Source organism: Macaca thibetana, chromosome 1 (assembly GCF_024542745.1).
Source record: "Macaca thibetana thibetana isolate TM-01 chromosome 1, ASM2454274v1, whole genome shotgun sequence".
NCBI classification, from domain to species: Eukaryota; Metazoa; Chordata; class Mammalia; order Primates; family Cercopithecidae; genus Macaca; species Macaca thibetana.
The window spans coordinates 197,847,469-197,867,269 of record NC_065578.1 but is presented as its reverse complement, the minus strand read 5'-3'; the positions used below and the strand labels follow the sequence as shown (position 1 = coordinate 197,867,269).

At 42.2% G+C, this 19,801-nt stretch overlaps 1 protein-coding gene across 6 annotated transcripts in view; it reads left to right on the top strand.

Moving 5' to 3' along the window:
* The window catches only part of MGST3 (microsomal glutathione S-transferase 3), a 1,219,025-nt gene that overhangs the window by 738,354 nt on the left and 460,870 nt on the right, over positions 1-19,801 (top strand). The window lies entirely within an intron of this gene.

Below are 19,801 nucleotides of genomic sequence, written 5' to 3'. Positions count from 1 at the left end.
TGTCTTTCTTACTATGTGAACCTCCCTGAATACCCACAACAACACTATAAACAATATTGTTATTTCTGTTTCATAGCTGAGGAGTCAAGCCCGAAGTTGCCTTATCTGCCAAAGTCAGCACTGGTCTGGCTACTGACTTCATGCAATCACATTGCAATCAGAGACATGAAACTTAAAATCACAAGAAATGCTTTCACTATTAGCCAATTGTAAATAAAAATAGCATACTGAATAAGATAAATATAAATCGTAAAATGTAAATGTAAATGGCATGTGATATGGTTTGGCTCTGTGTCCCCACCCAAATCTCATCTTGTAGTTCCCATAATTCCCACATGTTGTGGGAGGGACCTGGTGGGAGATGATTGAATTATGGTGGTTGGGTCTTTCCCATGTGTTCTTGTAATAGTGAATTAAGTTTCATGAGATCTGATAGTATTATGTGGGGGGGGGGGGGTTTCGCAGGGGATGCACAAGCTCTTTTTGCCTGCCACCATCCACATGAGATGTGACTTGCTCCTCCTTGACTTCCATTATAATTGTGAGGTCTCCCCAGCCATATGGAACTGTGAGTCCAATTAAATCTCTCTTTTGTAAATTGCCCAATCTCGGGTATGTCTTTATTAGCAATGTGAAAACAGACAAATGCAAAAAATTGGTACCAGTAGAGTAGGGTGTTGCTGAAAAGATACCCAAAAATGTGGAAGCAACTATGAAACTGGGTAACAGGCAGAGGTTGGAAAAGTTTGCAGGGCTCAGAAGAAGACAGGAAAATGTGGGAAAGTTTGGAACTTCTTAGAGACTTGTTGAATGGCTTTGACAAAATTGCTGATAGTGATATGAACAATAAGGTCCAGGCTGAGGTGGTCTTAGATGGAGATGAGGAATTTGTTGGGAACTGGAGCAAAGGTGACTCTTGCTATGTTTTAACAAAGAGACTGGCAGCATTGTGCCCCTGCCCTAGATATTTGTGGAACTTTGAACTTGAGAGAGATGATTTAAGGTATCTGGTGGAAGAAACTTCTACACAACAAAGCATTCAAGAGGTGACCTGTGTGCTGTTAAAAGTTTTCAGTTTTAAAAAGGAAACAGAGCATAAAAGTTTGGAAAATTTGCAGCCTGACTATGTGATAGAAAATAATATCCCATTTTCTGAGGAGAAATCCAAGCCAGCTGCAGAAATTTGCATAAGTAACAAGGAGTCAAGTGTTCATCCCCAAGATCATGGGGAAACTATCTTCAGGGCATGTCAGAGGTCTTCATGACAGTCTGTTCCATCACAGGCCAGGAGGCCTAAGAGGAAAAAATGTTTTCATGGGCCGGGCCCACGGTTCCCATGCTGTGTGCAGCCTAAGGACTTGGTTCCCTGCATCCCAGCTGCTCCAGCCGTGACTCAAAGGGGCCAAGGTACAGCTTGGGCTTTGCTTCAGTGGGTGGGTGCCCCATGCCTTAGCAACTTCCACCTGGTGTTGAGCCTGCAGGTGCACAGAAATCAAGAATTGAGGTTTGGGAACCTCTGCCTACATTTCAGAGGATGTATGGAAATGCCTGGATGTCCAGGCAAAAGTTTGCTGCAGAAGCAGTGCCCTCATGGAGAACCTTTGCTAGGGCAGTGTGGAAAGGAAATGTGGGGTCAGTGCCTCCACACAGAGTCCCTACGGGGGCACTGCCTAGTGGAGCTGTGAGAAGAGGGCCACCATCCTCCAGACCCCAAAATGGTAGATCCATCAACAGCTTGCACCATGCACTTGGAAAAGCCCAAACACTCAACACCAGTCCATGAAAGCAACTGGGAGGGAGTCTGTGCCCTGAAAAGCCACAAGGGCAGAGCTGCCCAAGACCATGGGAACCCGCCTCTTGCATCAGCATGACCCAGACATGAGACATGGAGTCAAAGGAGATCATTTTGGAACTTTAAGGTTTGACTGCCCTGCTGGATTTTGTAGTTGTATGGGGCCTGTAACCTCTTTGTTTTGGCCAATTTCTCCCATTTGGAATGGGTGTACCCCCATTGTATCTAGGAAGTAATTAACCTGCTTTTGATTTTATAGGCTCATAGGCAGAATGGACTTCCTTGTCTCGGATAAGACTTTGGACTTGGACCTTTGGGTTTATGCTGAAATGAGTTGAGACTTTGAGGGACTCTTGGGAAGGCATGATTGGTTTTGAAATATGAAGATATGAGATTTGGGAGGGGCTAGGGCAGAATAACATGATTTGACTCTGTGTCCAAACCATATCTCATCTTATAGCTCCCATAATTCCTGCATTGTTGAGGGGACCTGATGGGAGATGACTGAAATATGGGGGCTGATCTTTCCCATGTGTTCTTGTAATAGTAAGTAAGTTTCATGAGATCTGACAATATCATAAGGGGGAGTTTCCCTGCACAGGCTCTCTTTGCCTGCCACCATCCACATCAGATGTGACTTGCTCCACCTTGCCTTCCATCATGATTGTGAGGTCTCCCCAGCCACGTGGAACTGTGAGTGCAATTAAACCTCCTTCTTTTGTAAATTGCCCAGTCTTGGGTATGTCATTATCAGCAGCATGAAAACAGACTAATACAGCATGAATAGCCACATTGGAAAATATTTTCACATTAGTAAAGTTGAAAATACATATTTTCTATGACTTTGCAATTTCATTTGCATATACTTAAGAGTTTCAAAGTCTTTGGGCTTCACCCGCAGTAAAAACATTAAAAAAAATACATTGTACACTGGGACCGAGAACGTGTACATTCGCACATGTACTCACTGAGATATGCACTATAGGCACACCATGCAACTGTAGGAGGGACTCTTCACATTGCAGCCACAGCCCTGAAATGTATGTGATATGAAGAGTGAGGTGTGTGTGTGTGTGTGTATGTGTACGCACACATGTGAGTGTGGGTATGTTCATAAAGAGATCTAAAGATAACTCTAACAAAGGTTTCAGAAAACAACTCTTGAACTTTAAAAATATGTATTCTTTCTATGTGAGGCACATTCCAATACATTCAACTTTATTTAAATCCATTTTTTAAAATGCTAATCAGGAAGTGACCCATCGTCCACAGTTTGCAAAATGCTCTCACATATGTGCACCAGGAAACATACAAAAATGCTCATGGCAACCTTACTTCATAATAGCCCTGAATCAGAAACAAGCTAAATGTCCATCAATAGAATGAATAAAAATAGTATGGTCTATTTTTATACTGCAAAACTCTTCAGCAGTGGAAATGAATAAACTACAGCTACATGTGACTATAGGGATGAAACTCAGGAAGACAAATGCTGAGTGAAAAAAGTCTTAAAAGAATACATATGTAAAACATATACATACAGTATAGTATCATGTTATCTATGATGAATTATTTTTAATATTTAAAGTAAGTTCTAAATGTGATAACATGGCCTGTGCTTAATTTAAAGCCTACTCCCGTCAACTAATTTAGGTCACAAGAAGGTTACTAAGTGGAGATAGTTCTGTGTACACAGCTGCAGATGCATGAGGAACTAGGATTGACAAAAAAATTTTCTAGTGGTTCCCTCCAATACGAAGAACTTCTGCAAGGTAAACTCCACTACAGGGATGTTGCCTTTCTCCCTATTATATCTTCAGAGTCTACAATGCCTGTCACTTAACATATACTAGAAAGAAAGAAGGAAGGAAGGAAGGAAGGAAGGAAGGAAGGAAGGAAGGAAGGAAGGAAGGAAGGAAGGAAGGAAGGAAGGAAGGAAGGAAGGGAGGGAGGGAGGGAGGGAGGGAGGGAGGAAGGGAGGGAGGTCGATCACGTCCACAGTGTTTACATATTTGAAGCTTTTAAATCCCTATTGTGTAGTCTGCAGAGTCGTAAGTCCTGTGAGTGAGTAAAGGCTCCAAGCACTATAACCTTGAGCAAGTCAACTAAGTGCTGGAAATCTGTTTTCTTGGAATCTAAAGGGGAACATGCCCTATATCAGCATGGCAGTGAGGTTCAAGTGCAACAACACTTGGAAAATGGTTGGTCACCTGTTAAAGTTTTATGCAAATGTTGTTTCCCAAATATTTTGGCTCCAAGGTCTTAGACCTCCTTGTAAACAAGTTTCTGGATCATTGGCCTCCAGAGGGCCCTGGGGCTGTAAACCCCTCCCACCCCTGCTGGCGATTGCCTGAAACCCCTCAAATGGCAGACAGTCTTTCTCCTGCAATCAGAGATAAGGATACAGAAAGGGTGTTGACAATAAGCTTCACCTGCCTCACGGAGCAGCACAGGTTCTGTGTTGCTGAATGGGTGTGAATGAAGACTGTGATGAGGTGAAGATGACCTGCTTACCTCAGGGGGCACAGCCGGGTCAGGAATGAAATTGAGAGGTCAAGAAATTGAGAGGGCCCCAGGGGCTGGAGGGCGGGCTGGAATCCAAACCTATTCTTCACCTTAGGAGAAAGGCCTTCCCCTGTGCCACTCACTCAGTCATATCCCCCTCCCCTTACTCCCCACCTTCTCATCAGTTCCCCCCTCCCCACTCCCAGTCTAAAAGGTTGGAGGTTTAGGAATCCTGTCCAATCTGAGCCTAGCTGCACCCAGCAGGCAAGTGGACCACTAGGACAGAGGGACAGAAGAGCCATGCCCATGTCTCAAGTCTTTGCAGCCATGTATCAGAGCCCAGGTCAGAAGAATTTGGGCAGCTCTTCCACGGCCACACCTGCAGGAGAAGCCCACTTGCCGCCAACGGGCCTGCCTGCCATCAACTACTGAGCAGAGCCTCTGCTGGGAGTTCTAGCACCAACATGCTTCCCTCTACCGCCTAGCACCTGTCCCAGGCCAGCGCATGTGCTTCACACCCAAAGGGCCAGGAGTTGGGACACTGCTGAGAGGCTTCTAGGTCAATGAGACTCAGATTGCAGAGTGAGTGGCAGCAGCAACAACAGCTGTAGCCAAAAGTCCCCAGGAGTGTCGGATTTAGAGCCATTTGGAGGGTAGAGTCAGTATTGGCCAAACTGAAGGGTCAAAGAGAGACAGTGGTGAGAGATAACAGTAGCAATGATAAAATAAGAACACCATATTACTGTACGATTATATGTGCCAAGTTCTTTACATGCATGGCATCCTTAATTATTTCAACTGCCTTAGGTGTAGGGACTGATATTATACCCATTCTACAGAGGCACAAGGAGTTTCACACAGATAATGAGGTACAGAGCTAATCTTATGAACTCGTGGTACCTGACTCCAGAACCCACTGTCCTAACCATTCTTCTCTTCTGCCCATTGAGAATAGAAATCTGTTTCTGTGGTTGGGTTTCTGACTTGAGTCCACAGGGCATGTTATAAAGCCAAGGCCACAGCAGCGCCAGAATAGTCGGACAGAGCCCTCGAGGATTAGCAGATATTAGTGCTTGTAAGTGCTTGTTGCTGGCTGGGAGCTGGGCATATAAAAGTGAACTAGACAGACCCAGCCCACCCCCCGCCTGCCCATATAGTCTATGATATAGCCTGGTGGGAGCTCTGAAAGCCTCTAAGAAGGGTAGAGGCCCCAGACATGGAAAGAGGCTCAGCAGACTTCTTGGAGGAAGTATTATCTAATCTGAAATGTGAAGGATGAGTAAATTAGTCAGGGGTGTGTGTGTGCATGTGTGTGTGTGTGTACATGGGAAGGTAGGGGAGGGGTGAAAGGCGAATAATCTATGCAAATGCCTAGAGGCAGGAGAGAGTCTGGCAGGCTGGAGGAAGTGGTGATCTAGGGACTGGAACTTGGAGTGCCAAGGGAAGTGGAGGAAATGGGAAAAGAGAAGCCTTAGCTATTTAAAGCTGGCAGCAGCATTATAAAATTTGCCTTCAGAATGTTCATTGTGGCTTCAGGGTGCACATGAAAACAGAACAGCTTTACCCACTGATCCCCTTGCAGTGGAGGACAGGCAAAAAACACTGTTATTATGAATGCAGGGCAGGGCTTCAAAGGAAGGCCTAGAGAAGGCTCGCAGAGCCTCCTCCTGTACTGACTGACTCATGAAGGCCCTGTAAGCGTGCCCTCCAAGGAAAAGGACCAGGCATTGTGGCTAGAGGCTTACAGGGCAAGAACCCATGTCTTGCCTTATACTGACCCATGTGCCCCCTAACAGAGGAATCCATGCGGCACACAAGTAGGCACCATGTGGCAGGTCTGACCTCCAGGAAGCAAACCCAGGGCAAGTAGCAGCGGAGCTCACCATGTCTTCTGGGGAATACTGCAACCCATCCTTCTGCCTCTGGTCTGTCCTCCTCCAGTCAATCCTCCCCATTGCTGCTGGAGACATCTGGTAAAGATCTGCGTAATAGTCTTCAAAGCAGCAACTGGCAAACTTCTGGAGGTTTAAGCATGATTTAAGACAGTAACACCAAGCTGTGCCTCGTGTCCTTGCATTCTTCACTTTCACACATTCTTGTTAAAAAAAGTAATCATTTTTACTTAACAATGCAATAGATGAACCACTAAACAAAGATTTGTTTTGTTAAATTGCAACCTTAAGAACACATCTTTTTAATATTTAGCATGTTGACATGAGCAGCATGCACAAAGCACAGAAGTGTGTCAGTTGTGTTCATGCACTTGTATGATTGCTTGAGTGGAGAGAGCTGACTCGCTGTACTTTTCATAGAACACCATTTTTATGTGAAAAAAAAAACTGAGCAACTGTGGTCATGCAGACTTACATAGTTTGTAGACATTTTCTCAAAAATGAGAAAAGTGAGCCTCTTGTTTCAAGAAAAAAAATGACCATTTTTGTTATTACTGATAAAACTTAAGCATTCAAAAATAATTAGAATTTTGGAAGCTTGTATTTGCCTATGAGCATGACAACTCCCCAGTACTAAAAGACTTTTCTGGTGAGCTCAATGGTGACATTAGCAGATTTTTAAAAAAATATGATGTAACCAATGTGTTATCAATTGGGAAGATCCACCTAACTGTGAACAGTATTTCCAAAAGACCAATGAATAACGTTACAAAAATCAAGCATGGATTAAGAGACCAAAGTGCAAAATTGACCAGTGGATTTTAAAAAATAGAACTTAGTTTTTTAGGACAGTTTTAGATTTAGAGAAAAATGTGTAAAGATAATACAAAGAGTTCCGACATAACCAACACCCAATTTTCTTACATATTTTATTAGTATGATACATTTGTTACTATTAATAAACCAATATTGATATATTATTATTACCTGAAGCTCGTATTTTATTCAGGTTTCCTTGGTTTTCACCTAATTTCCTCTTTCTGCTCCAGGACCTCTTCTAGGATACAATGTTACCTCTAGTTATCACATCTCTTTAGGTTCCTGTCAGTCTCACAATTTCTCAGGCTTTCCTTGTTTTGATGACCTTGACAGTTTTGAAGGGTACTGGTCAGGTATTTTGCAGAAAGTCCCTTAATTTGGATTTTTCTGATTTTTTCTTGTGATTAGATGCGTTATGATATTGGGGATGAAGACCATATAGGTAAAGTGTCATTTTCATTACATCATATCAAGGCTACCTACTATCCAAGACTGCTGATGTTGGCCTCAATCACCTGGCTGAGGTAGTGTTTGTTAGGTTTATCCACTGTGAAGTTACTTTTTCCTCCCTTTTTGTGGTATACTCTTTGGAAGGAAGTCACTGCTACAACTCACATTTAAGGAGTGGGAAGTTAGGCTCCGCCTACTTGAAGGTGCAGTATGCATATAAATTATTTGGAATTCACACAGAAGATTTATCTTATCTCTCCTATTTATTAATATAATCATTCATTTACATCAATGTGGATTTATGGATATTTTATATTTTAGGCTCTAACTCAATACTACCTTATTAATTGTATTGCTTAAGTTGTTCGAGCTTTGACCATTGGCAGCTCTTTCAGTTGATTCCTGTGCCCCTGCCTTTGACATATCCACATCGTTGTGAGTTGTGGGGGTGGTGTTTGAACACCTCCTTACTTTCTGGACAACTAGATGCTCCGGGTTTGTCTTGTATATTTCAGGCTCCATTCCCACAAGAATCAGCATTTCTCCCAGGAGCCCCAGTTCCTTTCACATTAGAGACTGATAGTAGAAACCAATATCTAGGAAAGGGGTACTGATGTACTTTAATGTAACAGAGAACATCATTTCACTTTCAAATAAATTTTAAGAAACTACAACTTTTCAGTTTGGGGTGTAATATGAAAGAATAATATCCACATAACCTTAAAAAGTGGCTACTAAAATACTACTCCCTACATATACATGTTGTTGCATGTGTATGAAACCAGATTTAACATACCACAACAGACTGACTGCTGCAGATTGAGAATCTGGCTGTCTTCTACTGAATGAGACATTAAGAAGATGTGCAAGCATTGAAAACAAATGGAAGTCTAAATTATTTTTTGTTTTAGACAGTATAGTTATTTCTTTTAAAATGTGGGATTTATGCCAACCTATAATGAGGTTTTTATTATTTTAAATTGATAAATAAATGTTTTTAAATGTTCTTTGTTTAAATTTCTAAAATGGTAAATCCCAATAGATGCAATGTACATAAGAAGTTCTTTGTGGTCATCAATAATTTTTGAAAGAGTAGGTGGATCTGAGACAAACAGGTTTGAGAGCCACTGGCCTAGCCACACCAGACTCATTGTTGTTTCTCTACACCCTCTCACCTTTCTGGAACCCTTGTCTATATATATGATGCCGATGCTTAAGTCTAGAACGCTCTTCCTTTCCTTGTCTCCAGGCCAACTTCCTCTTACCTCCCAAGACACAGCTCAAACGTCTTCTGTGAAGCATGACCTGACTCCCCAGATTTAAGTTTACCCTCACCTGTAATCCCATACCTCTTTCTACAAATTTCTGTTCTGAATATATGTCTTGTAGTGCTTGTAATTATCTGTTCATCTATCTGTATCTTTTCTCTCTTGAACAAGAGTAAGGACTTGTCTGCTTCATCATTCTACTCTGGCGCAGGGTGCAATGCCAGGCATATATTTGTTGCTCAGGGTACATGTGTTGAAGGAGTAAACAGACAGCTGATCCAGGGATACTCATCCTTTCCAGAGACTGACCAGGCCACTAGGCTAGCCTTACATCTGACTGAATGTTTCTGTTTCCCCTCCTTTACAGGAGCAAAAGTCAGGCGTTTACCTCTTGGACATTTAGTATCATTCAGTAAATATTTTTCAAATGTCTACTACATGTTAGGCACTGTGCTAGGCACTGGGGGAAAGATGATCATGTGGATGGTACGGCCCAGCATGAAATAACTAGTCACCTTTACGTTTGCCCCTAACCTGCCTTCTGTGGTTAACATCATCCAGAGTCAGTTCATATAGAGCAGTCAGTTGCATCTAAATTTAGCCCTAATCCTGGGACATAAATAGGACAATGCAAATGCAATTATCCAGTGAATTCAGAGAGTGTAGACAGCTACTGTAGGTAATGAAATGTAGGAAATATTTTTTGCAGGCTAGTGGTCAGATTTACCCATATTCAACAACTCTTTGCCATGATTCTTCTTGAATAATGATGCACAAACTTGACCAAGTCCTTGTTCTCTCATTCTTTTAGCATTTTCTTGCTGGCAGGTATGAGAATAAAAGGAGAGAAAGAAGAAACGTGAGAGATGATGCAAGAAAGAGAATTTAATTTATGGTACACTTGGCCAGTAAAAGGGAGTTAAATGCTAATAAATTTTAGTTGCAATTGAGCCATCTGTTCAGATATTTGAAGCTAAAACTACAACAACTTCCTTTTGGCCACTGACCCAGTGTTTGAAATTATGTGTCCTAGGCTGGGTGAAGTGGCTTATACCTGTAATCCCAGCACTTTGGGAGACTGAGGTGGGTGGATCACCTGAGGTCAGGAGTTCAAGACAAGCCTGACCAACATGGTGAAACCCTGTCTCTACTAAAAATACAAAAATTAGCTAGACGTGGTGGCACATGCTTGTAATCCCAGCTACTTGGGAGGCTGAGGCAGGAGAATTGCTTGAACCCAGAAGGCAGGGGTTACAGTGAGCCGAAATTGTGCTATTGCACTCCAGCCTGGTTAACAAGAGTGAAACTCCGCATCTCAAAAAAAAAAAAAGAAAGAAAGAAAAAGAAACAAATTCTGTGTCCCAAATTGTCTAAATGTGTACAGTCTAACATAATAGCCACTACCTAAATGTGGCTAGTAGTATATGTTGAAAACAGTTTAAGGGATATATTGGGTTTAATAATAAATATTATTAAAATTAATATCCATTTCTTTTTATCTTTTTCACACGACTATTGGAAAATTATAAATTACATAGGTGGCTGACACCATATTCCTGTTGGATACTGTGGATCCAGCCTCAGTTCGCCATCTTCCAGTCAGTTTAGCAGAGTTCTGGTTCCAGTCAGCCCTCTTCTCTATTATCCTGTTCACTTGGCCAAAAACTTCACCATTTAACTGCAGGCCACAGGTCCTCTGCCTGCTTTTGCAAAGCAAGGTAATTAATGTAAGATCACTCAGAGCAAGTTCTTTCCCTCTCCTGATAACATCACGTGGAACTCCTCACCTAAAAGGCAATCTCCAAGCAAATCTCAGGCTGGTTATCAGGCAACATCTGAGGACAAAGGAGAGGTTGTTGATGGACTGTTCCAATTCTTTCAGGAAGGTCAATCCCAATCCATCTGTTCTCCTCTCCTCACCCTCCCGCACCTGAGCAGACTTTCATTCTCCCTGCAAACCTTTTCACAAAGAAGACCCCTCATCTCTGAGTCTCCCCAGCCTCCTGCTCATTAGCAGCTCTGGAATAATGGCAGGCCTGGAGCGGCCTCCTTAGAGAACTCGCTCTGGGGAGCTCCCCTCGGCAGGCTGAATCCGGGCACATGCCTGACATCCCATAGGGCTGGTTCACACCCACTTCTATGTTGTGTTTGTATTTGTGAAAGGAGGACAGGATGTGGCAGGACGTACTCAGTATTCCCTCGTTATTTTTCTGTTATACAAGGGAAAGACACAGATCGTTAACATTTATTATTTACTACAAAGAAAACGAGGCTTAGAAAGATTTAGTAACTTGTCCAAATTTATATTATGTTTAAGGAACAGACCGAGGATTGGAACGCAAAGTGCTAGCTCCACGTTTTATGTAGCTAATAGCTAGAGTAGCACCTACCAGATAGAAGAAAAGGGACTTTTTGAGTTGTGTTTGCTTTTTTGCCATGGTCTCTTTAAAAATTTTTTTATTGATATATAATATTTACACATTTTCATGGGGGTATGTGTGGTGTGTTGTAACATGCATAGAATGCGTATGTGTAGGGGAATGAAGAGAGGTTGGGTAATGGGTACAAACACACCCAGTTAGTTAGAAGGAGTAAGTTCCAATGTCCAATGACAGAGTAAGGTGACTACAGTTAACAACAATGTACTGTGTATTTCAAAGTAGCTAGAAGTGTTTGGCACTGCCGTGTTCCCAGTTACTCAGGCTCAAAATGTCGTTAGCTCTCCCCCTCTCTACTTCCCTTGTCTGATCAGTGATCAAGTCCTGTGACTTTTGCTGCTGAATGATTCCTGAAATGAATACCCTTTTATCCCCATTCCCATTCCCATTCCTGATGCTCTCCACCAGGGCATTGCTTTGCATCCAGAGTGACTATAATATTTGCCACCACATTCCAGGCAGCTACTGATTTTGCACTTCTATTCCTCATACCAATCTGGCTAGCAGGCATCTTTATGCACATTCACTGATAAGGAAACAATTAGAGAGGGAAAGAAAGTGTGGCACTCAGTGGCAGAATTATACCTTAAGTATGCACTCTTCCCATGCTGGTTTCCCATCTCAATATCATGAGAAAAGAAATAACTGAAACCATTTCTAAGTTGTGTTGGTTTATCCGTTGGCCAAGTTCTGATGAAAGGTGAAAATTTTAATCCAAAAAAATGTAATCCAAAGTGGCACAGTGGAGAAGGGGGATTAGGAGTGACTTCGTGGGTTTGAAACCTAGTTGTTGCAAATATTTGACTGCTGGAGGTTGTAGTATCCAGTTGGCTGACATGTTGGAACCTAGACTTGCTGAGATTTATACTTAAGTCTCTGTTATACTACTGACTGTATTTTGTTTTGTATTTGTCTTATATAGATTGTTAGTCTTATATATTTTGTTAAATGTATATTTAATAATATGCCTTATCTCCTTACTAATCTTTAAGCTTTCTGAGGATAGAAGCTGTGTCTTTGTCTTTATCGCATCTCATAGTAGTGCCTACTTCTGGCAGACGCTCAATAAAGATTTGTTGAATTGAATAATTTCTGATGCCCAGTGGGTGAAGTCCAATCTGTTAGGGAGGCCTCTGCCATCCTTCCCAATCAATACAGCCCTAATTTCATAGCCTCATGCCTGTCATTTCTCAACCCCTCCTCCTCATTCCTCCAGTGTTCCAGTCACAGGGGCTGTCTTCCCCATAAACAGTGTGTTTTGCTTATACTCTAATGATTTCCTCTTTCTGGATTGTCCTACTCCACCTTGCATTCCTAGAATTCTCATCTTTCCAGGCCCAGGTTAAATATCACCTCCACCATGATTTTATTCCTAACCCCTTTCCCCTCTGTGCCTCTTTGGGATTCTGCATATACTTTCATTAAAAGCCCAATTCTAACAATTCATTTACATATATTTTCTCCCCAGCTAGAATGATACTATGTAAGGTAATTTTCAGAACCTAGGGTGACAGGCAAATGTATAGCCTTTAAAATATTATTTTATCATAGGAGAATTAAATAGAGACAAATGAGTGAGGATCAAGATATAGAAAAAAAAGTTTTGATCAGAAATATAATGAAGAAAAGCTTTTTCCCTGTTAAAAAAGGGATTCCTGACTTGATCAGAGGAAGAAGGAGAAACGATGAGAACCTACTCAGGCTTCCTGCTAAGGCTGTCAGAAAACTCAAGAGAAATGATTTCACAGCATGCCCAGGTTTGCAGCAGGACCACAGCAGTTATGCACAAGGACATTGATGGCATTGACTATGGTGAAAGTACCTCAAGGTGATGGCAGAGAGCCAGTAACTGATGAGTCCCTTTCTCTAACTCCACCACCACCTTGGCCTTACCCAAGACCCAAAACTGTAAGTGGCCATGAGGTTGGAGAGGGAAACCCAACCTTGATGAAACTGGACACTAGGTTGCCATATAGAAAATAATTATTTTTTACAAAGCTGTTTCAAAACTAAATTATACTCATAGTGACTGGCGCAGAGATAGTTCTTAAAAAGTTTGTCTTGAATTTTGAGTGGATGAATGAATGAATACAGATCGGCCACACAAGTGCAGAACATTTTATGGTGTGCCTAAAGAGCATTCAGTTGTTGGAATTTTAGAAAACAATACATAACATAAATGCCTTTCCTTCCCAGATTGCAACTAACTGGTAAATACTCAAAGAAATTGACCAAATTTGGATTTTTTAAAAAATCAGCTTTATTGGTATATCTAAGGGATGAAGCTTAAATCTGTAGCCACACTCAGGATCCCTAATGCAATCCCTTTGAATGGAATTCTCTCAGATTGTGTTTCTGCCTCAGTAATCTTCCACATGTATGAACCAAGAACACCCATATGCGGAGTCCAGGTCACAGAAAGACACCAGTTACCCACAGGCCCCACAGGACTGAGCCAGGCATGCTTAGCTTCTTCTCCCCAACCATCCATCAGATACTTCATCCTTTTCCCACGAGGAGAAGCCAGTTAGGTGTGAGGAGAAAGGCCAGGAGTGTTTCTCTAGCAGAACTCATACAGAGTCATGACCTCAGAAGAGTGAAGCTTCCTCTCTAACGTCAATACCCAGCTGGTCATTGGCATGATGTATGACTTGCAACAAATTCAATCCACTTGGCTTCCCAAATACCTTAATCCTCTCCTGATATGATCAAATTGATCCTCTCCTCAGGCGTGTCTGTCGTTCAAGGTGGAATGGGGTAGGTCGGGTGCTATGGTGTCTCTAAGTTCTTGTTCCTACTTCAGAATAGGAGCAAACTTACTTAGAGTAATATTTCAGGCTCCTCGTTTCTGCTTTCTCCCCCAGATTATATCAGATGGTTGGAAGAAGCATTCTTCTTATTATAAGAGATGAAAAGAACATTTGAGTCTCCTTAACTCCCATCTCTCCTGGATCCCAGCACACAACCATTCTCAGACTTTGTTCAAATTATAACACAGAGCCGAAGTTAAGGGAAAATAACTGGCCAGCCAAGGGATTGTGACTTCTAGCCAAACAACCTTGTAAATATGTGTTTGTGTACATACATATGTGTATGCGGGCATATGTGTGCATACAAACACATGTATACATATGTGTATATGAATATCGTGATCTTTAAAGTTGCACTGGTGGCTAGAACTGGGGTCTGTAGGAAACACTGTGTAGAATTGCCTGTTCATTCTCCTTTAGGAGGCTGAGCAATTTAATGAAATTCCTCATTGGATGAGGATACCCAAATAGGGAGACAGAGAAGTTTGTTGAGATGGAGTGGGCAAGGACACAAACCACCTTGATCTCCCTTTCTTTAAGCAATGAGAGGACCCAGCTGTAAGGTCTGTGCTTTTTAGATCATCTGTGTATTCTAAAGTCACAAGACAATCATTCCATCCTTATCTGCCTTGCCTCAGTTAATTCCCTTTACCCAAGAATATATTGTCTGAACTTTTCAGTATTTAACTTAGTAGCGTAAGGAAACAAAATGGGCTTAGAGTTCTTCCAAACTGGGTTGGTCTTTGTGTATCAGTTAAGATTAGGTTTGGTTATGAGTCAAAGAAACACAAATAACTGTAACTTAAAAAAAAAAAATAAGTTTATCTCTCATATACAGCTGTTTCTCAGTATCTGTAGGAGACTGGTTCCAGGACTCTCTGAGGTTACCAAAATCCATGTATGCTCGATTCCCTTATATAAAATATTATAGTATTTGCATATAACCTCTGTACATCCTCTTGTATACTTTAAATCATCTCTAAATTACTTATAATACCTAACACAATGTAAATGCTATACAGATAGTTGTTATACTGTATTGTTTAAAGAACAAGGACAAGAAAAAAATCTGTACATGCTCAGTACAGACACATTTTTTTCTAAATATTTTCAATCTGTGATTGTTTTAATCCATGAATGTGGAACCCATGGATAAGACAGGCAGACTGTATATGTAAAACAGAATACAGGACTGGAATGGCAACTTGGCTCCCAGAAGTTCTCAGGAATCCAGGCTTCTTTCTACGTTGTTTCACCACGTGTGGCCTCCATTCACGAGATCAACTCATGGCCTGACACAGTTGCTCCAGCTCCAGCCATCACATCTGCACTCCACCCAGGAAGACAAAAGTGACACAGAAGAGGAAAAGAAGAACACTTGATAGCAGTTTTTAAAGGAAGGTACCTAAAAGGTGCCATATGATACTTTTGCTTCTGCCAGCTAAAAATAGAGGGTCTTATTTTAGAGGAGAATAGATTATGAGGAATGACTAGCAGCCTCAGCTGCACCTTGAAACACATTACCTTTTATCTATATTAGGAAATTACTGGTAACATGCTCCTGTCACCAACACCTTCATCATCAGCTTCACTCACTGACTCAAATTCCACCATTAGTCAATCCACCACTCCAACCAGAATGGTCTCTGTATACTCACTCATAAATATGCCTTGCAACCTTTCCTCCATACTTTTACCTACACTGGTCCTATTGTTTGGAATGCCCTCCCTCCCCTTCTCTACCTAAATTCTACTCACCTTTGAAGGCTCAGTTCAAGCCCCACCTTCTTGGAAAAGCCTCCTCTTCCCTTCCTTTGTCCCAATAAGAGCTCTCTTTTCTGAACTCCCATAGTTCACATTATCTACACTAGTCATCTGACTCTTGGCATACATAGACATATGTGTTTAGCTCACATGCATGTCTTTTACCTTCAACTAGATTGTAAGCTCCTTGGAGGCAGGAAAACTATCATGACTTCTTTGCACCTTTCAGAGTACCTAGGCATACACATGTTCCTAAAACTTCTATGTACCTGGCCACTTGGAAGTCAGGGTTGGGGGAATTAGCATAAGACTCATGAGCCAAGAGAAATGAATCAGAAACTCAGCTCTGACCCTAACTAGGTCTGTAACCCTGGGCAAGAAACTTAAGTTCTCTGAGCTTCAGATTTCTCATGTATAAAATACAAGAAGACTTGCATAACCTAATCCAAACGGCTATGTTAAGGAATACACACACACACACACACACACACACCCGCTTGGCATAAGACAAACACCACACAAATAATATGTCTGTAGTTTCTGTTCGAGTTTTTTTGTTTTTGTTTTTTTGTTTTTTTGTTTTTTTTTTTACTGTAAGCAATAGAAGCCAACAGCTCTTGCTAACTTGAGCAAAATAGTCTTTATTGTAATAGCAGAGCAGATTGCTCACAGAATCAAAGCGTGTCTGGAGTCCAGACCAGTCCTGGAAACAGATGGGGTGCAGGGCAGCTCTGGGGTCCAGGGGGCAAGAACTGTTTGACCAGATTGTCAGGTGCACTGCCAGAAATGAACTACCTCCACGTTTCCAATGTTGTGCTATTCCATGAGATTCACGTTCTGGGAGAGACTGGTTGGCCAACCTTTGGGTATATGCTCCCACTCCTTGGTTACAGCAGACCAGATCACCTTCATAGTCCCACAAGGACTACCTGCACACAATGGAGGAAGGTCAACTCCCCAAAGGAAATCAGAGTGATGTTATCAAAAGTAGGGTGAATGGATGCTGGGTGGTCAGAAAGCAGTAAATATCCACTACAGGGCTTAATAAACATGTGTTGATTGAGTGACAGTGGCCCATTCCTTTAATTCTGAAGACATTTTGCACTATAAGTAGTACAAGTGATTTCTTTAGACCTTATCAGTGAACACCTTGGAGAGCATCAGTTTATCAGATTCTTTCTACCAATGGCAATTAGAACAAGATCTTACAGAAAAGGGAAACAGAATTACTCCCTGATGGAGGGAGGGCACTGGGAGAGAGAAATGAAATCTCAGCTCTGTCACCACTTGCTCAGAGAAATCTTTTCTGACCTTCCTAGGTCAAGCCTCCCTCCATTCTACTTTCTTATAGCTCTATGTCTTCTCCTTTGTGAATAATACAGTGCAAGTTAAATTTGAGTTTTTAATTAATGGACATTTCTCCCATAAGTTGTAAACTCTATGAGGGCAGGGCCAATGTCTTTCTGCTCACTTCTGTGTTTCCGTTACATATTCCAGAGCCTGGCATATTCTAAATGCTTAGGAAATATTTATTGAATGGATGACACGAGTGAAGAAATGAATAAGTTCTAAAAGGGCCAGAAAAATTAGGTCAGCTGCACAAGTATCTGGAGTAGGTCCTTCCAACCACAAACCAGGGGCAGGCTCCATCTTTCCCTTCCCAGGCACATGGAGTGGCAGGAAAGAGGTTAAAAGTAGTGCAGATTAGCCAATGCCCCATCCACTAGGGGCTGGGCCATGCTGCACTTTTTCCCCAGAACCCTCCCCGGGAGGGTAGAAGGCCCATAAGATGGTGGCAGCAGTCATTCACAGCTGCTGGGAGAGGAAATAAGTTATTCACACTCTGATCTGGGGCATCCCTTCCTTGCTGTGGGCATCTACCCAAGCAGGAGCATTGCTTATGCAGATGCTATGCTCCCCACGTGGCTAATCTGCATGTGTCTCCTGGGACAAAATAATAACAAGCCCTTCCATTTGTATGGCACTTCAAAGTTTATAGAGCTCTGTCTTAATTCTTTTTTTTTTTTTTTTTTTGTATGCAGCAGCCAACTTATAAGACAGGCAAGCGTCATTGTGATTTTATAGATGAAAAAATGAAAGCTCAGCATCTTGTTAAGGTTATACATCTAGGGAACTTCAAAGCCAGGTAATCTCCTCATCATCCATGAGTAGAAGGCATACACTTTTAGCATAAAAAAATCTCAAGGCCTTCTTTTGAGCCCTAACGATAGCTCTCACCTTGTCACTGAACATAATATTGAAACTTGCCAAATAAAGGGATTCAGGGAAATAGTGAAGTTATGATTCAGTTTTAATTCTTGAAGGTACAGTTTTATTCTTGTTAAGTCATATTATTAATAGGTTTCATCTTAGTTTAAATTGATTTAGATGGAGAAAGAAAAAGAGAGAGTGAAAGAGATAGACAAACTTAGATTTCATTTGCAATTCAGTTAAATTTTATTTTGTCTTTGAGTTTAGAACTGACAAATTAACTCCACTTTCATCCCATTTTTGATTCATTTTAGGTGAACTCAATTTTCTTAAGAGACAGCCTAGCCACAGGTCCTTTGAGGTGTGAAGGCCCAACCTGTGGATCCAGGCTTTCCACTCTGAACCTAGCCCAAAGGCCTTCCCCATCATGCAGGTCATGAAAAGCAGGTGACAGTAGGTGGCTGGGGGAATTTCCTAGGACCTGATTGCTCCTCCTTGGGGGTTAGAGTTCTGAATGTGTCGTCATAATTGGAATTTTATCTGCATGCTTTAAAACAAAACAGCAGACACTTCCCCACAACTCTGGCTCAGGCTCTGGAAGACACGCTGAGATTTGAGGAGGTGATGGTGAGAAGTGATGCCTTCTGAGTTCAGGTGAACCAGGATGTGTTCTTCTTTTTCCTCAAATAGGGTCTGAGACTCCCAGCAGCCTTTCATCAATGACCAAACTCCAAGAGCAGGTCTGGCCCGCGGTGCAGCAGCTAACACTCATCTGGTCCTTACTATACTCCCAGCGCGGGGCTAAGTGCTTCACACATATTATCTCACCTGTGCTCACAAACCCCCCTGAGGTAGAAACAAGTACCATCCCTGAGGAATCAACTCAGCAAAGTGAAGGAACCTGCCCAAGACCACATAGCTAGTAAGTCCAGGAGCTGGGAATTCAATCTAGACTCATCCACTTCCAGTGGGAAGGGGAAAAGATGAATGGAGACAACTGATCCCCAGTGAAAGCCTGGAAGCCAGGAGCAGAGCCCTCACTGTGCATGAAAGAGAGGTGTGCTTCTAACCCAAACTCCTTCCCAGGTCTTTTATGTGAGTAAAAATATAAATTTCTATTGTGTTTGAGCTATTATAATATTTGGAGGTTTATTTGTTGCAGCAGGTAGCATTAGTCCAAGTAGTCCATATAGCCACCTAACCCAGCCTTGTAGGCTTGAGAAGGCCACGTATGCTGATTCTGAAGGTCAGGTCGTTGCTCACTAGGCAAATATGAGGGGTAAAGGGCTTGTGCCTGGGCTCTCCCAGGAAGCTGGAGTTAGGAACTAAGGTCTGCCCAGTGGAGGCCAATCTGAGATAAGGCCTCCTCAGTGGGCTCCTCCTGTCAACCTGGCCTTATAATACACATCTATCTCCTTCCAGGCCCTCAGCAAGAGGAAGAGCCAGCTTCTAACATATGGTGAGTGAGCCAGAGGTGGGGGTTGCAAGCTTTGAACAATTGCAAGTGGGGCAGAAAACAGACAAAAAACAGTCCCCTCCCCCCCATGAGTATGTCTCCTGGTCTTACATCCATACTGCTTCCTGACTTCTTCTCTCCATAGTCCTATTTGCCCACCATATATCACATTGAAAATTGTTGATAACTTTGGGAGACTCTGTCAGGGAGCCACTGTCTGCTGCCTGGCTCTCCCATTCTGGCTGGGCATCTGCCTTCAGTCCTGCATGAGAAATCCTTCTCCTGCCCCGTCACTCTGTTCTGATTTCCAAGCAAGTGTTCCCTCATCACATGTCGCAAACTGCTCTGCCCTGAGGGAACTTGATGGTGGTGATGGAAAGCTCCCACTGCCTCCTT